The sequence below is a fragment of the Triticum aestivum genome, chromosome 3A, assembly GCF_018294505.1.
Source record: "Triticum aestivum cultivar Chinese Spring chromosome 3A, IWGSC CS RefSeq v2.1, whole genome shotgun sequence".
NCBI classification, from domain to species: domain Eukaryota; kingdom Viridiplantae; phylum Streptophyta; class Magnoliopsida; order Poales; family Poaceae; genus Triticum; species Triticum aestivum.
In genome coordinates this window covers 574887507-574910306 of record NC_057800.1, presented here as the reverse complement: position 1 = coordinate 574910306, position 22800 = coordinate 574887507, and the positions used below count along the sequence as shown (strand labels likewise).

The following is a 22800-nucleotide window of genomic DNA, read 5'->3' as shown; positions in this document are numbered from 1 at the left end:
GTAGGCGGATTTGAACAATCTAAAACTGGAAAAAAGAATGCGTCAGTATAGCTACTAAACAGAAAATGGTCTAGTGTATGTTGCTTTTGTGGTTTTTTGTGTGCTCGTATTTGCATAATTTACCTCAAATGAAAATTCAGTTACTTGTGTACCTATGTGGATAACGCGGGAACAAATTTCCTGTCCACCATCTGTTTTTGCTAAAATGAGTTTTTTTTTGTTTTATTTTATATGTGAAGAAAATTAACGGCAGCAAATTTCTCTTGAAAATAAGTTCAAATAAAAAGATGGTAGAAGGTCACATATGTGTACCAGGAAAAAGTTTGCGCAAAAATGCAGAAGACTTTACTATCCAGGAGTTTGTGTAACTGCTCCGTTTTTTGTGGCTGCTGCAGGCGGCAACACCTGCCGTCGTCATCCCCACTTAGCCCATGTCATGAAGCTTCGCCCCCTGCTACTGCTACACGAAGTGATTGCTTGCTCGTCTGTAATTTGGCACGAAGTTGAACAGCTTTAGCTAGAGTTCAGATAACCGAATGGCAGAGGTTGCTGTAGAACTAGAGTAGCATACTTCAGAGTTCACAGTGCAGATAACTAAATGTTCATACAGTCAAACCTGTTGGCCCCGAGATTATATGAAGATATTCAGAATCAGAAGTTCAAAAGGAGAGTTCGATGAAAGTCAAAATCATGAAAGAGCGTTATGAAGTATAATTACTACTGTAATAAGACAAGTGTATTTCGTATGTGCGTGTGAAGTGTGATGTCTCCTGTGTATGTATGCTCACTGTGTGGGTGCTTGTGCGTTCGCATGTGTGTTGCCAGCTCACATGTGTGCACTCTGGGTTTTTTCTTTTCTTGAGAATTCGTGTTTTGTGTGTGTGTGTGTGTGTGCGCGCGCGCGCGCGTGTGTGTTAATCAAAACATTTGATGCTAAGGCAAAATAAAAGAGTGTTATGAATTAATTGTTGTGTCCTTATACATGTTCACAAAAAGGTTGTTTGCCTATCTTAAAAAACTTACAACTTTTATATTTGTCCATCTCTTGGTGAATTAAACAAGACAGACGCTCACTTTTCAAAATTTAGAAACTTGCTCACTAAATAAATAGAACTATGTTTTGAAAAACAACAAAAAAAATAGTTTGTGCAAGTTTCGGATTTTCTCGATTTGTGCGTCGAGAAAATCCGAAACTTGCACAAACTATTTTTTTGTTGTTTTTAAAACATAGTTCTATTTATTTAGTACTAAAAGATTAGGAAGTTTAGAAAACACAAATGAAAATGTTCAAAACCCAAACAAGGGGTGGTTCGCCATAAAAAAATTAGGGGCATTCCTGACATGAAAGTTTTTCAATAAAAAGAGCAATTCGAAATTTATGAAAAATCAGATTATTTTCATACTAAATCAAAAAAACAAGAAGTTCAAATTAAAAAAACCGATTAGTTCAAAATTGATAAAAGAAATGAATTATCCCCATTTCTAAAAAAAACGAGAGGTTAAAATTAAAATAACGGATCGGTTCAATGATTAATAAAAACTCAGATTTGTAACCGCTACTAAAGAAAAAAAAACAAGATGTACAAAATAAAAAGCAAAGCAATGAAAAATTCATATAAAAAGGATTTTCAACGTTTCTAAAAAAACCTAGAAATTAAAATTGAAATAACAAAATCGGTTCGATATTTACTAGAAAAACTTGTATTTTTCCCGGTACTAAATAAAAAACACAAGAAGTTCAAATAAAAACCCAGAACGGTCGAATAATTAGTAAAAAAAGGTTTTTCCCAATTTCTAAGAAAACATAGAAGTTTCAATTTTCAAAATTGATCATTTCAAAAATTATAAAAATAAATTGGATTTCCCCGTTTCTAGAAAAAACTAGAGGTTCAAATTCAAAAGACGAAGAAGTCCAATGTTTATTACAAACCCAAGAAGGCCAAACTAAAAAATGAAGCATTTGAATACAAATTTATAAAAAGGGATTTTCTCCGCTTAAAAAACTGTCAAAAAATGTTGTTCTTTGTGTTTAAAAATAATTCTCTCAATCGATTACAAATTTGAAACAACATGCTCAAAAACCTTCCAAGGGTAGATACTATTCTTATTCTAAAATAAACGGCTAAAACAAATTAATGTATGTTGTTCGAAAAGAAAAGTTTAACCGTATAAGAAAAAAGTTGCGTCTTCTCAACAGTTTCCTAGTGGTATATCATTTGTGCAACTCCGACGAAACGCGTGAGGAATTATGAACAAAAATACGTGACAGAAGTTCAAAGTAAAAACAGCGAGCAGTTCAAGTGCAACACGGGATGCATTTCAGATGAGAATAAAAGAATAAAAAACTAAAAGCCTAAAAGATTTGTTTCAATAAGTTAACGTCCTCCTCCCTGCACGGTTCAAAATTTATATTGTGAGACGTCCGACCTTCAATTACATATTTTAAATAAAGGCAAAAAATGATGTTGTTTTTGCCATTTTTTAAACTGCTCTCAAACGGTAACGAATTTGTAATGATTCTCCAGATGAAAAGGTTGCTCCTATTCATAAGCTTTCCAATGGTTTATTATATACTACATTCCGATGATCGGTTTAAAAGTTTCATGCATACAGTTAAAAACACTCCGATGGCAGTAGTGCGTGAGAGTCAGGAGGGAAAGAGAAGGCTAGATTGAGGAGTCGGGGAAGGCTGCACATAGGAGGTGGAAGACAAAGCTGGGAGGTAGTGGTGGTGGTGCAGGAGGAGGAGGAGGGGAACATCAGATAGTGGGATGAGAAAAGGAGGGGAAAACCTAAAATTGAAAATAGGAACATTTTGAAAATTTGAAATCATGAACTTCTTTGATTTTCAAACTTTTTTTAAATGAAGGTAACAACTTTTCAATTTTTTTGGAATTTCTGAACCAAAATTGGAAACACGAACATTTTTCAAAAATTAAACGAATTCTAAAAAGTGTGAACATTTTATAAATTTCTGAATATTTGTTGAAAAAGAAAAATAAACTTGCAAAATAAAAAAATTAAAATAAATTAAAACAGAATCATAAAAAGAATGGAATGAAATATCTATCGTCCGCTTAACAAGCGGTGAAAAAAGAAATCAAAACCGGCCGAAAACACAAAAACCAGTGAAGAACCTGCAGTGAACCAAAGTAAAAAACCGGGTACACGTGTGAGGCCCAAGAGAGCCATCATTCACAACGGCAAATGCACGGGAGGGCTCCTAGCTTATCCACTTTATATATAGTATAGTATATACTAGCGAAGCCCGCGCGGCGGCACGCCGCGCCCGTTGAGACGTAGGTATTGTATGTACTGAAATATTCTGTATGCATACTATTTTCATCAAGTGGTGATTAAAGAGAAAAAGCTTGCATTCATAACTATTTTACACACGGCATACATCTAAGATGGAAAAGAGACGGTACCACATTCCGGAGAAGATCTCTTTATTGTCCGTGGACACGATAGACAGTACTATGTGTATATATACATTATCTTATTTCATGCGATAAAAAATAAGACTTCTATGAGCATGAGTTTGTAGTAAAAAAAAAGCAAGACATGCACAGAAACAATTTGCAAATGATACATTTATTATCAGCATGAGTGCTTCATCTTGCCAGATGGAAATTATACATTGTCCTCTTTTTTTTTTCAAACAAGACCAGACACATTACATTCATTCGTAGCTTATATCATTCTTGTGGAGTCTTCCGCCGGATTGGTACCTCCAATGAAATGAGGCAAAGCATTTGCAAATTGTTCCATGCGGCCTACAAGTGCTTAGCGACACTGCATGCAACAACGATTTTGAACAAATAAAAGAGGCATCACTATGATATGCATTTGATTCAGAACTGATCAATCGACTGCGAGTTAAAAGTAGAAGTAAAAATTTTCATTCAAGCACAATTTTTCCCTCATTGCCCTCCCGTATATTTTACTCTTTTGTGATGTTACATAATGATGTTCCTAGGCATGTTTCATGTAAGTTTTCATATGGGAAGTTTCATTTATTAAAATAATAGATCAAATAATGCCATGTTGATTGCTATCGAGAATGAAAGAAAAATATGTCAAAGAGGAATGCCAAAAAAAGTTGTACGGGTCCATATGATTAAAAAATGCATAAAAGGAATGATTTGATTTAGAAGTGTGCCTGAAAAGTGAAAACTAACATGTAAGCTATAGAACACAAATAAGGGAAAGTATAAGTGCTAAAATGTAAAATGACCTAAGAGATAAGGTTTTCCAGTCCTGCTCTCTCTGCTTCTGTGCGGCACACGAATAACTCCATTCAGACAGCATTGGGCCGAGCACCGCCGTGTGTCGCCGCCCCACGCCCGGCTACCGCATGCAGCAGCCACACCGCAGGTCGCCGCTCACGGCAACTACGCGCACACACGCAGCAGCCACCGTCGCCCCGCGAGCTTCGCCTGGCCGCGCACTGCCGCAACCACACGTGAGCTTTTCTGACACCCAGCGCCCACGGTCGACCTGCGAACCACACACGCACCGTCACGAAGTGTTGATTGATCCCCTCCATGGCCTCGTGCTCGCCGTCACAGCCCGTCGCCCTGGGGACGGAGAGGGGCAAGATCCGTGGAGCTGCGCATGGGGTCAGCATATCGTCCTCCTGCTCCTCAATTCTGGTCGGGTATCGTTTGGTCCGTGCGGCAGAGATGGTGAATTCCTCCTTGGGTGCCCCAGGTTCGGTTCCTTTGCTTCGCTTGCTATTTCTGGTTGTCGTGTGTTTGTTCTGCCTGAATTGAGCTTCTCTGTAGAGTAATGAGTTCCTGGATTGATGGTAAGGAAGTAGAAACATGTACTTGAATACTTGACTTGTTTCTTAGTAAGAATAGTGGTCAAATTCGGGATTGTTCGCTGAAAAAATATAACTTTTTATTAATATTGTTGTCTAGGTTGATGGATTGGTGCATTTGTTGTGCTTGACATAGAATTTCTAATTTTGATAATTTGGCCGATACATTATCTTCTCCTTTTGGATGTTTGTGAATTCCGACATGTCCAATGGGAAAACAAATGCTCAGTTTAGTGACTTCACCTCAAATTCGGTTTTACTTGTTGAATGAGCAGGTTGTGATTTATCTTCAATTTCTCACAGTGGCCACTTACCTGCTGTAAAACTCTTGTTTCCTTTGTGCAGGGTGGTGCGGCCTTATATTTCAAGAAATAAAATCTTATGGCACTGCACCACCTCCTCCCGTGGCGAGGCCTCCCGCTCCAATGACCGCGGCGGAGTGGGGCACCAGTTCACGCCCACGCCGGCGGTCATCTCCGGAGCAGTGCAGGACCAGCCCCACTCCTGACCCAGCAGCTGCTGGAACGCGGCCGGCGGGTCGTCCCTCCTCTCCTCCTCGACGGGGAAGGCGACGTCCCCGGCGGCAGAGAGGGCCATGGCCTCCTCCAGGCCGTCCCACTGCCGCTCGTCGTGCGTGTACATTGAGTCATCCATGACACGCTGCAGGAGACGGGCCTCCTCGTCTGTCATGCGAGGAGGTGGAGGGGGCGACGGAGACGACGACGGTGTGGGCGTGACGCCGCGGACCCGCCTACGCCCGCGCTCCTGGGCGCGCTCCCGTGGCCGCCGCGACCCCGTCGAAGTGCCGGCGAAGAAGGAGGCGCGCCTGGTGTCGTGCTCGTCACGAAACCAGGTGTCCCACAGCGGGGAGTCGGGGGTGTACCAGGCGTCATAGAAAAGGTCGTCGGGGAGGAGGCGGCGGCGGCGCTCGATCTCCTCGGCGCGCGCACGGCCGCTCTTCGGGACCGGCGGGATGGGGACCCGGTCGGCGGAGAGGTGCCAGTCATTGGGGAGATGGGCGTCGCTCCAGGGGACCGGCGTCCTCGTCTCCCAATAACGGCGGCAGACCGACGCCCGGACGTAATGTCGGTCGCGCTCGCCGGCGGACGTGGGCGCGATGGAGAAGGCGGGCGGCGCCGGGGCCCGGCGTGGTAGCGATGGCGAGGCAGGCTCCTCCTTCACCGAGCCGCGGTGGTGTTCCTACGAGGAGCCGGCCTCGCGGTCGTGCCTGCCTTTGCGGCCGTAGTTCCAGAGGCCCATGGCTGCGGGCGGTCGGCCGGCGAGGTCTAGGCTAGGGTTTTGGGACGTGGTCGTCGCTGTCGGTTTCGAGGAGGCCGCGGGGTGGCGTGGGGCAGTGTGGATGACGACCCGTCCACACTTCCCACTTAAAGAAGGACGGCGACCGCACGACGTGCGGATGACAGGTGGGGCCGCCCGCTCGTGCGCATTGATGTGGGTGGGTGGGAGGTAGGTGGCCGCCTGTCACGCCGCCCCGACGCGGACGAGCGCGCGTCCATTTGGTGTCCGCCGCGACCCAAACCCGGCGCAAGTTTGCGCTCGAAATGGGTCGGCCCGGACACAAAACGGACAAGATGGGTCCGGGCCGTCACGCGCTGGGCCGCCTCCTTTGTCCGTTTTACCCCAAACAAACGGGACCGAATAGGATAGGGTCGCACGGTGGAGTTGGCCTAAGGGTCCCAATCGGTGAGAGGCGTAGGTTATGGTGAAATTCTTTTACTCTTTGAAGCGATTGATCTTTGAGAACGAAGAGAAATCTCTAGTTGAGAAGGACAACCTGGGAGTTTTTTTTTCTTTTTTCGTAGATTTATTTATTCAAAATGTTTTATCTCTCCACCAAATCTCGAACCGCTTTCATCGTTGGATTCCTTGCGTCGAGATCTTTAAAACTAGATCCTATATTAATAAGTTTTGACAAAATTTTTTTCTAAAAAAACGAACGAAAAAATTGAAACGGAAGCACGGATTTTTTTCCTTTCCGAAAGAGGCACGACCGTGACTCTCGCGAAAGCACTCCCGTATCTCTCGCGGAAGCAAAACCGTGACTCTCACGAAAGGAAGAAAAAACAGAAAACGCGTTTTTTTCCGTTTCCGAGAGGCACAACTGTGGCTCTCACTAAAGCACAACCGTGCCTCTCACGGAAGCAAAACCTTGACTCTCGCGAAAGAAAAAAAACAGAAAAATGCGTATTTTTATCGTTTCCCAGAGGCACGGCCGTGACTCTCGCGAAAGCACACCCGTGCCTCTCGCGGAAGCAAAACCGTGACTCTCGCGAAAAAAAATAGAAAATATGTTTTTTTTCGTTTACGAGAGGCACGACCGTAACTCTCGCTAAAGCACAACCGTGCCTCCCGCGGAAGCAAAGCCATGACTCTCGTGAACGAAAAAATAATAGAAAACGCGTTTTTTTTGTTTCCCAGAGGCACTGCCGTAACTCTCGCGAAAGCACCCGTGCCCTCGCGGAAGCAAAACCGTGACTCTCGCGAAAGGAAAAAAAACAGAAAACTTGTTTTTTTTCGTTTCCGAGAGGCACGGCCATGACTCTCGCGAAAGCAAAACCGTGCCTCTCACGGAAGCAAAACCGTGACTCTCACGAAAGAGAAAAAAAGAGAACATGTGTTTTCACGCAAATTTTTTTAAAAAAATTATCAAAAGGCTAAGGAAGACCGGTGAAAAATCAAAACGTTGAAAAAACCGTTTAAAAAGCCGAAAACGCGTGCGAAAAAATAAAAACAAAACATGTGGCGAATGGCTGAGAGCGTGCCAAGTGGCGCTGATCGTTGCGAGGCTCCCGAAGGAGCGCTCGTTAACTAGTTGCTCTCTTATTTAGCGAAATTCTCTTGTTACTCAATTTTTTTAGCGAAATTCTCTTTACCACCAAAAAATATATTTAGTACAATTCTCTTCAAAAAAATACCCCCTTTGTCTTAAAATTTTTGTCTTAGATTTGTCAAAATACGAATGTATTTAGTTACGTTTTAGTATTAGATACATTCATATCTAAACAAATTTAAGACAAGAATTTTAAGACGAAAGGAATAGCAAAATTCTACCACTTAAAAAATAGCGAAATTCTACTACCGCTAAAAAAGCAAAATTCTGCTCTTCTTTTTTTACTATTTTGCGAAATCTCCAAGATGATGTAAAATAGGGACAAACTATTTGCACTTTTACTTTTGAAGAATCTGCTGCAAACTATGAAGTACATAATCTAGCCAAGTTTTCGCTTACTCTAGTTCAGGGACGCCACACGTGGTTTGGCCAACGCCATGACATGAATTGTATCCCACATTTCATGATTTTCGATCAATAAAACTTGGATTTACCCCTCAAAGAAAAAATTAGTGAATTCAACAAAGATGATGTATAATAGGGACTGACTAGCTAGCGGGTACCCCTGCATCGGCCTCCCAGTGTGTGGCGCGGGGCACACAACACACGGGCTGATGCTGCATGGTGCGTCCAACCATCATCATGTGTCGCATGTAGGGCGCATTCATGGGAGCACTTTTTTTTTCTGCATGCATTTTTTGGGAGGGGGTTCCTTGTTTTTTTTTTACTTTTTGGATTTGGCTTGTTTGTTTGTGTCTAAAATAGGATTTTGTTTGGTATATTCTAGGTCTTTTAAAAAGAATCATTTTTTCTCGTGCGAAGCACACACTATGGGAAAAAAATGATTTTATACCTATTTTTTTTCTGGTTTTGCAGGTGGAGTTACCCTCGGTTTAGTTGTTCCCACTATTTAGTGCTTAAGACGCCAAAGATGCCTCTGAAGCGCCCACTAGTCCTCAAACCATGAAAGTTTCGCTTGCTGCTAGTCTGCTCGATCGGCTCATTTCATTCTTTTGAATGGTGAAACCAATAATTTTTTAAGATTTTTAAAAAATATTTTGGATATGTATAAATGTTCACAAATTTAAAAAATATTCATGCATTTCCAGAAATATGAACTGTTTAAAAAAGTTCACAATTTTTTAATAAATATTCATGAATTTAAGAATATAAGAATTTTTTAAAATATTCACGGTATTAATGTAATCAAGGTTCTGAAAAGTATTAGTGTTTTTTTAATATATGAACATAAAAGTATTCATGAATTTCAATTAATATTCGCGCATTTGAAAAATATTCTCAAACTAAAATATGAAAAAAGAAAAAGGGAAAATAATAGGGAAAAAGGAAAAGGCATCTGTAAACCGGTAGATTAAAAACATAGAAAAGGAAGGAAAAAAGACGAAGGAACATTCGAATGTTCCCAAGACCAGAAAAACATGAACTGTTACCTCGTTATTGTTGGGGAACGTTGCAGAAAACAAAATTTTCCTACGGTTTCACCAAGATCCATCTATGAGTTCATCTAGCAACGAGTATTCAGATTGCATCTACATACCTTTGTAGACCGTGAGCGGAAGCGTTCAAAGAACGGGGATGAGGTAGTCGTACACGACGTGATCCAAATCACCGATGACCAAGCGTCGAACGGACGACACCTCCGCGTTCAACACACGTACGGAGCGGATGACGTCTCCTCCTTCTTGATCCAGCAAGGGGGGAGGAGAGGTTGATGAAGATCCAGTAGCACGACGGCGTGGTGGTGGATGCAGGGCGTCACAGTAGCAGGGCTTCGCCGTGTACTACGAGGAAGAGAGGTGTAGCAGGGGAGAGGGAGGCGCCAGGGATGCAGGGTTGCGGCTGCCCCCCTTCCCCCTCCCTTTATATAGTCCCCTAGGGGGGGGCGCCGGCCCCTTGGAGATTGGATCTCCCAAGGGGGGCGGCGGCCAAGGGCTGGAGTGGCCCCCAAGCCAAGGTGGGGCGCCCCTCCACCCCTAGGGTTTCAACCCTAGGCGCATGGGGTGGGCCTAGGGGGGCGCACCAGCCCATTATGGGCTGGTTCCCCTTCCCACTTTGGCCCATGGGACCCTCCGGGATGGGTGGCCCCACCCGGTGTACCCCTGGGACCCTTCCGATGGTCCCGGTACAATACCGGTGACCCCGAAACTTGTCCCGATGGCCGAAACAGCACTTCCTATATATAATTCTTCACCCCCGGACTATTCCGAAACTCCTCGTGATGTCCGGGATCTCATACGGGACTCCGAACAACATTCGGGTTACTGCACATACTTATCTTCACAACCCTAGTGTCATCGAACCTTAAGTGTGTAGACCCTACGGGTTCGGGAGACAAGCAGACATGACCGAGACGACTCTCCGGTCAATAACCAACAGCGGGATCTGGATACCCATGTTGGCTCCCACATGCTCCACGATGATCTCATCGGATGAACCACGATGTCGAGGATTCAAGCAACCCCGTATGCAATTCCCTTTGTCAATCTGTATGTTACTTGCCCGAGATTCGATCGTCGGTATCCCAATACCTTGTTCAATCTCGTTACACGCAAGTCACTTTACTCATACCGTAATGCATGATCCCGTGACCAGACACTTGGTCACTTTGAGCTCATTATGATGATGCATTACCGAGTGGGCCCAGTGATACCTCTCCGTCATACGGAGTGACAAATCCCAGTCTTGATCCGTGTCAACCCAACAGACACTTTCGGAGATACCCGTAGTATACCTTTATAGTCACACAGTTACGTTGTGACGTTTGGTATACCCAAAGCACTCCTACGGTATCCGGGAGTTACACGATCTCATGGTCTAAGGAAAGGATACTTGACATTGGAAAACTCTAGCAAACGAACTAAACGATCTTGTGCTATGTTTAGGATTGGGTCTTGTCCATCACATCATTCTCCTAATGATGTGATCCCGTTATCAATGACATCCAATGTCCATAGTCAGGAAACCATGACTATTTGTTAATCAACGAGCTAGTCAACTAGAGGTTTACTAGGTACATGTTGGTGTCTGTTATTCACACATGTATTACGATTTCCGGATAATACACTTATAGCATGAATAAAGAAAATTATCATGAACAAGGAAGTATAATAATAATGCTTTTATTATTGCCTCTAGGGCATATTTCCAACAGTCTCCCACTTGCACTAGAGTCAATAATCTAGTTACATTGTGATGAATCGAACACCCATGGAATTCTGGTGTTGATCATGTTTTGCTCTAGGGAGAGGTTTAGTCAACGGATCTGCTAAATTCAGGTCCGTATGTACTTTACAAATATCTATGTCTCCATCTTGAACATTTTCAGGAATGGAGTTGAAGCGACGCTTGATGTGCCTTGTCTTCTTGTGAAACCTGGGCTCCTTGGCAAGTGCAATAGCTCCAGTGTTATCATAGAAGAGTTTGATTGGCCCCGACGCATTGGGTATGACTCCTAGGTCGGTGATGAACTCCTTCACCCATATTGCTTCATGTGCTGCCTCCGAGGCTGCCATGTACTCCGCTTCACATGTAGATCCCACCACGACGCTCTGCTTGCAACTGCACCAGCTTACTGCCCCACCATTCAAAATATACACGTATCCGGTTTGTGACTTAGAGTCATCCAGATCTGTGTCGAAGCTAGCGTCGACGTAACCCTTTACGGCGAGCTCTTCGTCACCTTCATAAACGAGAAACATTTCCTTAGTCCTTTTCAGGTACTTCAGGATATTCTTGACCGCTGTCCAGTGTTCCTTGCCGGGATTACTTTGGTACCTTCCTACCAAACTTACGACAAGGTTTACATCAGGTCTGGTACACAACATGGCATACATAATAGAACCTATGGCTGAGGCATAGGGGATGACACTCATCTCTTCTATTTCTTCTGCCGTGGTCGGACATTGAGCAGAGCTCAATTTCACACCTTGTAACACAGGCAAGAACCCCTTCTTAGACTGATCCATATTGAACTTCTTCAATATCTTATCAAGGTATGTGCTTTGTGAAAGACCTATGAGGCGTCTTGATCTATCTCTATAGATCTTGATGCCTAATATATAAGCAGCTTCTCCAAGGTCCTTCATTGAAAAACTCTTATTCAAGTAGGCCTTGATGCTGTCCAAGAGTTCTATATCATTTCCCATCAAAAGTATGTCATCTACATATAATATGAGAAATGCTACAGAGCTCCCACTCACTTTCTTGTAAACGCAGGCTTCTCCATAAGTCTGCATAAACCCAAACGCTTTCATCATCTCATCAAAGCGAATGTTCCAACTCCGAGATGCTTGCACCAGCCCATAAATCGAGCGTTGGAGCTTGCACACCTTGTCAGCATTCTTAGGATCGACAAAACCTTCCGGCTGCATCATATACAATTCTTCCTTAAGGAAACCATTAAGGAATGCCATTTTGACGTCCATTCGCCATATCTCATAATCGTAGAATGCGGCAATTGCTAACATGATTCGGACAGACTTTAGCTTCGCTACCGGTGAGAAAGTCTCATCGTAGTCAACCCCTTGAACTTGTCGATAACCCTTAGCGACAAGCCGAGCTTTATAGATGGTCACATTACCATCCGCGTCTGTCTTCTTCTTAAAGATCCATTTATTTTCTACGGCTCGCCGATCATCGGGCAAGTCAGTCAAAGTCCATACTTCGTTTTCATACATGGATCCTATCTCGGATTTCATGGCTTCTAGCCATTTGTCGGAATCCGGGCCCGCCATCGCTTCTTCATAGTTCGAAGGTTCACCGTTGTCTAACAACATAATTTCTAAGACGGGGTTGCCGTACCACTCTGGTGCGGAACGTGTCCTTGTGGACCTTCGAATTTCAGTAGGAGCTTGATCAGAAGTATCTTGATCATTATCATTAACTTCCTCTCTAGTCGGTGCAGGCACCTCAGGAACATTTTCTTGAGTTGCGCCATTTTCCGGTTCAAGAGGTAATACTTCATCAAGTTCTACTTTCCTCCCACTTACTTCTTTCGAGAGAAACTCTTTCTCTAGAAAGGATCCATTCTTGGCAACAAAGATCTTGCCTTCGGATTTGAGGTAGAAGGTATACCCAATAGTTTCTTTAGGGTATCCTATGAAGACGCATTTTTCCGACTTGGGTTCGAGCTTTCCAGGTTGAAGTTTCTTGACATAAGCATCGCATCCCCAAACTTTTAGAAACGACAGCTTAGGTTTCTTCCCAAACCACAATTCATACGGTGTCGTCTCAATGGATTTTGATGGAGTCCTATTTAAAGTGAATGCGGCAGTCTCTAAAGCATAGCCCCAAAAAGATAGCGGTAAATCAGTAAGAGACATCATAGATCGCACCATATCTAATAGAGTGCGATTACGATGTTCGGACACACCATTACGCTGAGGTGTTCCAGGCGGCGTGAGTTGTGAAACTATTCCACATTTTCTTAAGTGTGTGCCAAATTTGTGACTCAAGTATTCTCCTCCACGATCTGATCGTAGAAACTTGATTTTCCTATCACGTTGATTCTCAACCTCACTCTGAAATTCCTTGAACTTTTCAAAAGTTTTAGACTTGTGTTTCATTAAGTAGATATACCCATATCTACTCAAGTCATCAGTGAGGGTGAGAACATAACGATAGCCACCGCGAGCCTCAACACTCATTGGACCGCACACATCAGTATGTATGATTTCCAATAAGTTGGTTGCTCTCTCCATTGTTCCTGAGAACGGAGTCTTGGTCATTTTACCCATGAGGCATGGTTCGCACGTGTCAAATGATTCATAATCAAGAGACTCTAAAAGTCTATCTGCATGGAGCTTCTTCATGCGTTTGACACCTATGTGACCAAGGCGGCAGTGCCACAAGTATGTGGTACTATCATTATCAACCTTACATCTTTTGGTATTCACACTATGAGCATGTGTAGCATTACGCTCGAGATTCATTAAGAATAAACCATTCACCATAGGAGCATGACCATAAAACATATCTCTCATATAAATAGAACAACCATTATTCTCGGATTTAAATGAGTAGCCATTTCGAATTAAACGAGATCCTGATACAATGTTCATGCTCAAAACTGGCACTAAATAACAATTATTGAGGTTTAAAACTAATCCCGTAGGTAAATGAAGAGGCAGCGTGCCGATGGCGATCACATCGACCTTGGAACCATTCCCGACGAGCATTGTCACCTCGTCCTTCTCCAGTCTCCGCTTATTCCGCAGCTCCTGCTTTGAGTTACAAATGTGAGCAACTGCACCGGTATCAAATACCCAAGAGCTACTACGAGTACTGGTAAGGTACACATCAATTACATGTATATCACATATACCTTTCGTTTTGCCGGCCTTCTTGTCTGCTAAGTACTTGGGGCAGTTCCGCTTCCAGTGACCACTTCCCTTGCAATAAAAGCACTCAATCTCGGGTTTGGGTCCATTCTTTCGCTTCTTCCCAACAGCTTGCTTGCCGGGCGCGGCAACTTCCTTGCCGTCCTTCTTGAAGTTCTTTTTACCCTTACCCTTCTTGAACTTAGTGGTTTTATTCACCATCAACACTTGATGTTCTTTCTTGACTTCTACCTCTGCTGATTTCAGCATTGAAAATACTTCAGGAATGGTCTTTTCCATCCCTTGCATATTGAAGTTCATCACGAAGCTCTTGTAGCTTGGTGGAAGCGACTGGAGGATTCTGTCAATGACCGCGTCATCCGGGAGATTAACTCCCAGCTGAGTCAAGCGGTTATGCAACCCAGACATAGTGAGTATGTGCTCACTGACTGAACTATTTTCCTCCATCTTACAGCTGAAGAATTTGTCGGAGACTTCATATCTCTCGACCCGGGCATGAGCTTGGAAAACCATTTTCAGCTCTTTGAACATCTCATATGCTCCATGTCTCTCAAAACGTTTTTGGAGCCCCGGCTCTAAGCTGTAAAGCATGCCGCACTGAACGAGGGAGTAGTCATCAGCACATGTCTGCCAAGCGTTCATAATGTCTTGGTTCTGTGGGACGGGTGGATCACCTAGCGGTGCTAGTAGGACATATTCTTTCTTGGCAGCTATGAGGATGATCCTCAGGTTTCGGACCCAGTCCGTATAGTTGCTGCCATCGTCTTTCAGCTTGGTTTTCTCTAGGAACGCGTTGAAGTTGAGGACAACGTTGGCCATTTGATCTACAAGACATGTTTGCAAAGATTTTAGACTAAGTTCATGATAATTAAGTTCATCTAATCAAATTATTCAATGAACTCCCACTTAGATAGACATCCCTCTTCTAGTCATCTAAGTATAACATGATCCGAGTCAACTAGGCCGTGTCCGATCATCACGTGAGACGGACTAGCCAACATCGGTGAACATCTTCATGTTGATCGTATTTTCTATACGACTCATGCTCGACCTTTCGATCTTCTGTGTTCCGAGGCCATGTCTGTACATGCTAGGCTCGTCAAGTCAACCTAAGTGTTTGCATGTGTAAATCTGTCTTACACCCGTTGTATGTGAACGTTAGAATCTATCACACCCGATCATCACGTGGTGCTTCGAAACAACGAACTGTCGCAACGGTGCACAGTTAGGGGGAACACTTTCTTGAAATTATTATGAGGGATCATCTTATTTACTATCGCCGTTCTAAGTAAACAAGATACAAAACATGATAAACATCGCATGCAATCAAATAATAATAGTGACATGATATGGCCAATATCACATAGCTCCTTTGATCTCCATCTTGGGGCTCCATGATCATCTTGTCACCGGCTTGACACCATGATCTCCATCATCGTGTCTCCATGAAGTTGCTCGCCAACTATTACTTCTACTTCTGTGGCTAACGCGTTTAGCAATAAAGCAAAGTAATTTACATGGCGTTTCTCAATGACACGCAGGTCATATAAAAATAAAGACAACTCCTATGGCTCCTGCCGATTGTCATACTCATCGACATGCAAGTCGTGATTCCTATTACAATAGCATGAACATCTCATAATCACATATAGATCATTCATCATTCATCACAACTTTGGCCATATCATATCACAAAGCACTTGCTGCAAAAACAAGTTAGACGTCCTCTAATTGTTGTTGCAAGTTTTACGTGGCTGAAATATGGTTCTAGCAAGAACATTTTCTTACCTACGTGAAAGCCACAACGTGATTTGTCAACTTCTATTTACCCTTCATAAGGACCCTTTTCATCGAATCCGCTCCAACTAAAATGGGAAAGACAGACACCCGCCAGCCACCTTATGCAACTAGTGCATGTTAGTCGGTGGAACCGGTCTCACGTAAGTGTACGTGTAAGGTTGGTTCGGGCCGCTTCATCCCACAATACCGCTGAAGCAAGATAAGACTAGTAGCGGCAAGAAAGTTGACAAATCTACGCCCACAACAAATTGTGTTCTACTCGCGCAAGAGAACTACGCATAGACCTAGCTCATGATGCCACTGTTGGGGAACGTTGCAGAAAAGAAAATTTTCCTACGGTTTCACTAAGATCCATCTATGAGTTCATCTAGCAACGAGTATTCAGATTGCATCTACATACCTTTGTAGATCGTGAGCGGAAGCGTTCAAAGAACGGGGATGAGGTAGTCGTACACGACGTGATCCAAATCACCGATGACCAAGCGCCGAACGGACGGCACCTCCGCGTTCAACACACGTACGGAGCGGATGACGTCTCCTCCTTCTTGATCTAGCAAGGGGGAAGGAGAGGTTGATGAAGATCCAGCAGCACGACGGCGTGGTGGTGGATGCAGGGCGTCACAGTAGCAGGGCTTTGCCGTGTACTACGAGGAAGAGAGGTGTAGCAGGGGAGAGGGAGGCGCCAGGGATGCAGGGTTGCGGCTGCCCCCCTCCCCCTCCCTTTATATAGTCCCCTAGGGGGGGGGGCGCCGGCCCCTTGGAGATTGGATCTCCCAAGGGGGGGCGGCGGCCAAGGGCTGGAGTGGCCCCCAAGCCAAGGTGGGGCGCCCCCCCACCCCTAGGGTTTCAACCCTAGGCGCATGGGGTGGGCCTAGGGAGGCGCACCAGCCCACTATGGGCTGGTTCCCCTTCCCACTTTGGCCCATGGGGCCCTCCGGGATGGGTGGCCCCACCCGGTGGACCCCCAGGACCCTTCCGGTGGTCCCGGTACAATACCGGTGACCCCGAAACTTGTCCCGATGGCCGAAACACCACTTCCTATATATAATTCTTCACCTCCGGACTATTCCGAACTCCTCGTGACGTCCGGGATCTCATCCGGGACTCCGAACAACATTCGGGTTACTGCATATACTTATCTTCACAACCCTAGCGTCATCGAACCTTAAGTGTGTAGACCCTACGGGTTCGGGAGACAAGCAGACATGACCGAGATGACTCTCTGGTCAATAACCAACAACGAGATCTGGATACCCATGTTGGCTCCCACATACTCCACGATGATCTCATCGGATGAACCACGATATCGAGGATTCAAGCAACCCCGTATGCAATTCTCTTTGTCAATCGGTATGTTACTTGCCCGAGATTCGATCGTCGGTATCCCAATACCTTGTTCAATCTCGTTACAGGCAAGTCACTTTACTCATATCGTAATGCATGATCCCGTGAGCAGACACTTGGTCACTTTGAGCTCATTATGATGATGCATTACCGAGTGGGCCCAGTGATACCTCTCCGTCATACGGAGTGACAAATCCCAGTCTTGATCCGTGTCAACCCAACAGACACTTTCGGAGATACCCGTAGTATACCTTTATAGTCACCCAGTTACGCTGTGACGTTTGGTATACCCAAAGCACTCCTACGGTATCCGGGAGTTACACGATCTCATGGTCTAAGGAAAGGATACTTGACATTGGAAAACTCTAGCAAACGAACTAAACGATCTTGTGCTATGTTTAGGATTGGGTCTTGTCCATCATATCATTCTCCTAATGATGTGATCCCGTTATCAATGACATCCAATGTCCATAGTCAGGAAACCATGACTATCTGTTGATCAACGAGCTAATCAACTAGAGGCTTACTAGGGACATGTTGGTGTCTGTTATTCACACATGTATTACGATTTCCGGATAATACACTTATAGTATGAAAAAAGACAATTATCATGAACAAGGAAATATAATAATAATGCTTTTATTATTGCCTCTAGGGCATATTTCCAACAGTTATATGGGCCGGTCAAAGATGTGCAATCTCATGTGTGCATTTTCTACCAAATGACTAATATATGGCACGCGAAGCGTCGAATAACATTTTCCTCATCGCCGCCCTTACATGTAAGTATCCAACACCTTTTCCTTCCTTATATAGTCCGCTTGATTGTTTCCTCACAAAAAAATTGCTTGACCGGAAAATAGAAAAAAGAAACGCTCAGACTCTCTTACAAAAGAAAAAAGGAACAAAGGTAGAATATCATCTAAATTTATGGCAAGTGCCAGCTAGACTAGATCTGAAAGATGGGATATCATAGTCATCCACACGACTTTGAAGGCGTTCTTGTCACACTTGGCTCTTATCTTTCTTTCAAATTCAACACTGACGTCGTCTCATAACATCTTTTCTTATCTTCGCCAAATCATTAATATAAGATTCACTTCCTGCTGCCCGACGCCTAACTCACTAGCCATGCACATGGCCGCCTCCTTGATCCACCCCCCGCTTGTGATTGTTGTCCACCCTAAATCTCGGGTCTAGAATACCAATAGATCTAGATCTAAGGGCCTCATAGATTCAAAGGGACTAGGAATTGTAGAGGATTTTAATCCTCGAAAATTTCCCAACGAAGGTTGTTTGATCCGTATGATTACAATCTATATGGGTTTTCTTTACTTATGATTCATTTGCACCGGATTTCATACGAATATATCCATCCATTCCATCCTCTTGTGAATATTATGTTTTTGCTTTGCACATACATGTGTTCATGCAATTCCTATTTTTTGTGTTTTAAATATGCAGAATCAAAGAGGCGCTGAATTTGGTTACTTCGGTCTCTGCATCACCTTGGAGTAAGAGCGTGGATTGCGGCCCGGATACAAAGGTAAAGCATTACAATGTGTTTTGGCGGAATTTTATACTTGTGATGTTTATCAATTCGAGGATCTTGAGATTCCAATTGTATGTATTGTTTGGATTACAATAATTTACCATAAAATACGTTGGTACATGGACGCTTCTAGTATTATACCGCAGATTCTTATTTCACCTACCCGTGGGTTTTATGTCTTGACATTATGTTGATTGCTTTCCACTGAAATCCATATTGAGGACTCATTGTCTTGGCTTCATCAAAACCAACACACCACGGTTGCTTCTGCTAGACAATATGCTCCACCTTCAAAAACACCCTTCCTCCCTCGTCCTCCTCATCAATATTTTTCTCGTTTTGTTTGACTATAGGTCTTTCCTATCACTGTCTAAACACTGTTAGTTCAACACCTTGTTTACATTGCACCTAACGGTGGCGAACGACGATAATAGATGCCAACACAATGTTTGATACACACATGGGTGATGCTAGTGATGTCGGGAAATTAACAAGGCGGCATACTTACGCTCCTAATTATTGTCAGTTGAGTGAAGATAATGGAGTGGACAAAGTTTTGGTCAGTATTTGTACGCAAGAAGCTGCATGTATGTTTGATCAAGGTGTGCAGGAATTTGGTTGTTTCTTCTGGTTGTCACGTACAAAACATGGTCCAGCTATAGATGCACAAGAGATATTTTTTATTGGGACTAATCAAAGAATCCTAACCTACTACTATTTCTCACAGTCAAGACCGCCGGAGCAACAAGCGTACGTCAACAGATTTAAATGGTGGCAGTTGCTTTCCTTGAGAGATATAGGTTGGGGGCCACCAAATAAATTGTGTTTAGTTATTTTAGGTATTTATTTTGTAATGATTACCTGCTAAAATAAAGCACGTGATCAGTTTTACTTTCTTTGGTTATTTTGATCGAGAGTTAGAGATAGAAAGAAAGTTTGTTCGGTCAACTTCTTAGGCAAGTTTGAGTTCGCAGGTATACTAGTATATATAGTCATAGTACGATCAATGTAAAAGGAGAGGTTATTTTTGTATGAAATAGAGATGTGTTTTCGAGGGTAGAAACCCGTATCAAGTTTTTGAGGTAACTTTAGAAAACCTCTTTGTTGCGATTTCTGCAAGGAAATTGTTTTGCGCGTGAGGTGCCGTCGTACAGATTGTTTCTCTCTTGCTGAGCCGCAAGGTTCAAACCCTCTACTTCGTGTACATCGCGTGCACGGGCGAGAAGGTTACTGCTACTGAAGGTGGAGTGTCGTGAAAGATCAGACCGCAACAACAGACCGGATCTCACCAACGGGGTTCGGTCCACATCAAGTGGTATCAGAGCAAAGGTTATTCACGATACAATATTTTTCTTTGAGTTATTATTAAACTTGTTCATCATGAGGAAAGATTGTAGCTCGCAAATGATGATGTCGGTGGAGAAGGATCCATTGTGTGCCTTGCCGTGGTACCAATGCTTTATGCGTGTGCGTGTAGGGCCGGCGAGCTGTGCAACTTTAATGAATTGCTATTCTGGGATGAATTTAGTGAGTCGGACTATGGTTGATGCTTTGAACCTGTCGTTGATTGAACATCCAGAACCGTATGAGCTTTGGTGGAAGGATAAGTTTGTCAAGATTATGCATCGCGTCGAGGTGCGGTTTACTTTATGCGGATATGGTGATATGGTTATGTGTGATGTGCTTCCTATGCACATGCATACATGTTCGATACTGTTAGGAAAACCATGGACAGATAAAAGACGGTTAACATATCATTCAGTTGGAGAATTTTCTTTTGTTCATGGAGGACAATACGTACCAGTTGACACGTACACTTTTGATCAGTATAAGGTGGACCGTCAGAAGCGTGATATTGCTCATGCTGCATCAGAAGTAAAGAAGAAGAAAGTTGAAGCTCCTGAAAAAAAATCGGTCATTGCTCAGTCTGCTATTGTTGAAGAGATTGACTTGAAACCGAGGACGGTTTCGTTTCAAGGAGGAGAGGATGATACACACATGGGTGATGCTAGTGATGTCGGGAAATTAACAAGGCGGCATACTTACGCTCCTAATTATTGTCAGTTGAGTGAAGATAATGGAGTGGACAAAGTTTTGGTCAGTATTTGTACGCAAGAAGCTGTATGTATGTTTGATCAAGGTGTGTAGGAATTTGGTTGTTTCTTCTGGTTGTCACGTACAAAACATGGTCCAGCTATAGATGCACAAGACATATTTTTTATTGGGACTAATCAAAGAATCCTAACCTACTACTATTTCTCACAGTCAAGACCGCCGGAGCAACAAGCCTACGTCAACAGATTTAAATGATGGCAGTTGCTTTCCTTAAGAGATATAGGTCGGGGGCCACCAAATAAATTGTGTTTAGTTATTTTAGGTATTTATTTTGTAATGATTACCTGCTAAAATAAAGCACGTGATCAGTTTTACTTTCCTTGGTTATTTTGATCGAGAGTTAGAGATAGAAAGAAAGTTTGTTCGGTCAACTTCTTAGGCAAGTTTGAGTTCGCAGGTATACTAGTATATATAGTCATAGTATGATCAATGTAAAAGGAGAGGTTATTTTTATATGAAATAGAGATGTGTTTTCGAGGGTAGAAACCCATATCAAGTTTTTGAGGTAACTTTAGAAAACCTCTTTGTTGCGATTTCTGCAAGAAAATTGTTTTACGCGTGAGGTGCCGTCGTACAGATTGTTTCTCTCTTGCTGAGCCGCAAGGTTCAAACCCTCTACTTCGTGTACATCGCGTGCGCGGGCGAGAGGTTACTGCTACTGAAGGTGGAGTGTCGTAAAAGATCGGGCCGCAACAACAGACCGGATCTCGCCAACGGGGTTCGGTCCACATCAATATTATCATGACTGAATGTTGGATCGAGCTGCGACCCAATCCTGAGGATACCAATGGACAAAAAGAAAGGCAACACAATGACTAGATCTGAATTAAACCAATCTAGATGAGGTGGCAACAACACTTGTCATGTATTTTTTCACGATAACTACAGATAATTTAGCTTATCAAGAAATATATTAAGTTTAAAAAATGATATGTACTGGAAAGAAAAGAAATTACAAAAAGCTGCAAGCCAACCCTCCAAACCGGAATAAGGATGCTCTTTTCATTCTATGGTGGCCTACTGGTGGTCCACGGCGCACCATACAAGTTAGTAGAATATCTATAAATAATATACACTTTTTTAGAAAAGGCAAAAGGTGATGTATTAAGTAGCACAAACCTTTACAAAGGCACTAGTAAGAAACACATTCAAATTCATGGGGCACCGAAGTATTTTTCCTTCTGCATGCACCGGCTGTTTGTCATGAGCAACGCTCGTTGTCTTCTCTGGACCTCTGCCTCAACGGAGCAAACTTATTTAGACCCAAGAGCTTGTAGAAGCATCGACGTAGACCTTAAAATGTCGATGTCCCAGTCTTAAACAACATCGAAGTAAATTGTACTTTGGTGTCACTAGGTTGCGGCGCAAGCACGTCGATTTCACTAGGTAGACTCGATCACGCCTAATCTGGAGTTTGGTGCTTTCTAATCCCGGAGTTTTTTGTATCGCATGTGCGAGAGAGGAGACCATTGTCCACAGGGTGTGGCATTGCCCCATTCGGTTCAATTCTGGAGACTGCTCAGTAAAGAAATAAAGGGTCCCATTGCCATAGCTACCTAAACACATAGATTCGGTGGACAACATGCGATCGTGGGTACTGTACTGGTTTGTGTGTGCAGTAGATGAGGAGAAACAAACTGTTATGAAGGCGTGGTATGAGTTGTGGCTTGCGCGCAACAGTGCGTGGGAGAGCAGCCGGATTGAGGATTCGGGCTCGATCTCCGAGAGAGTTGTTCGCCTTGGTGAAGAGTGGAGAGCGATCAGAGAGTCTCCAACAAACTCACCTGTGCACCGGACCTTGGAATCCTGGAGGAAACCGGAGAAGGGCTGGACAAAGGTCAATACGGACGGGGCAGTGGCTAAGCGGGGCGGATCAGGAGGAGGTGGAGCTGTTCTTCGAGACTACCATGTCATGTTTGTGGCAGGAGCATGCCATTTTTCCTAGCTGCTGCCG

General features: G+C 43.6%; 1 long non-coding RNA gene across 1 annotated transcript; it reads left to right on the top strand.

Moving 5' to 3' along the window:
• Positions 1–18294: 18294 nt before the first annotated feature.
• On the top strand, positions 18295–19699 carry LOC123058686 (uncharacterized). The gene is made up of 3 exons (XR_006427274.1): positions 18295–18470; positions 18644–18725; positions 19459–19699. It is a non-coding gene; the product is annotated as an uncharacterized lncRNA (long non-coding RNA).
• Positions 19700–22800: the final 3101 nt, after the last annotated feature.